This window comes from Suricata suricatta, chromosome 7 (assembly GCF_006229205.1).
Source record: "Suricata suricatta isolate VVHF042 chromosome 7, meerkat_22Aug2017_6uvM2_HiC, whole genome shotgun sequence".
In the NCBI taxonomy this organism is placed as follows: domain Eukaryota; kingdom Metazoa; phylum Chordata; class Mammalia; order Carnivora; family Herpestidae; genus Suricata; species Suricata suricatta.
In genome coordinates this window covers 12,625,203-12,625,657 of record NC_043706.1, presented here as the reverse complement: position 1 = coordinate 12,625,657, position 455 = coordinate 12,625,203, and positions in this window count along the sequence as shown.

The following is a 455-nucleotide window of genomic DNA, read 5'->3' as shown; positions in this document are numbered from 1 at the left end:
AGCGAGTTAGCTGATGGGTTTCCCCCACGTCTCCAGTCCTTTGAACTCTGGACCTAAATCGCTTGATCCACCCAACGCTCTCACATGCGTGTGATTGCCATGGGGAGGCTTTCTTGACTGGGCCCTGGCCCAGACTGGATGATGCTGGGTAGCGTGTACTGCTTCTCCCTTTCTGTTCCACTCATTTCCCTGGCCACTGTTTCGAGGTACATGGATTTGGACGGATCTACTCCTTAGTGAATGATTTGTTCTCACCCATGAACCCCGGTGGACTTCCTGTATTATGTTTATTACTTGATCTGTTTCTCTTAAGTGTATAATCATCATGAGGTATAAGAAGGAGTTTATGGGCCAAATACAAAGTTAGAACAATTCCCACAAGACTTCCCTCAATTCTGACACCAGGTACAACTTTGGGAGGGACTAGAAGGATTCGCAGAACTCACGGGAAGCTG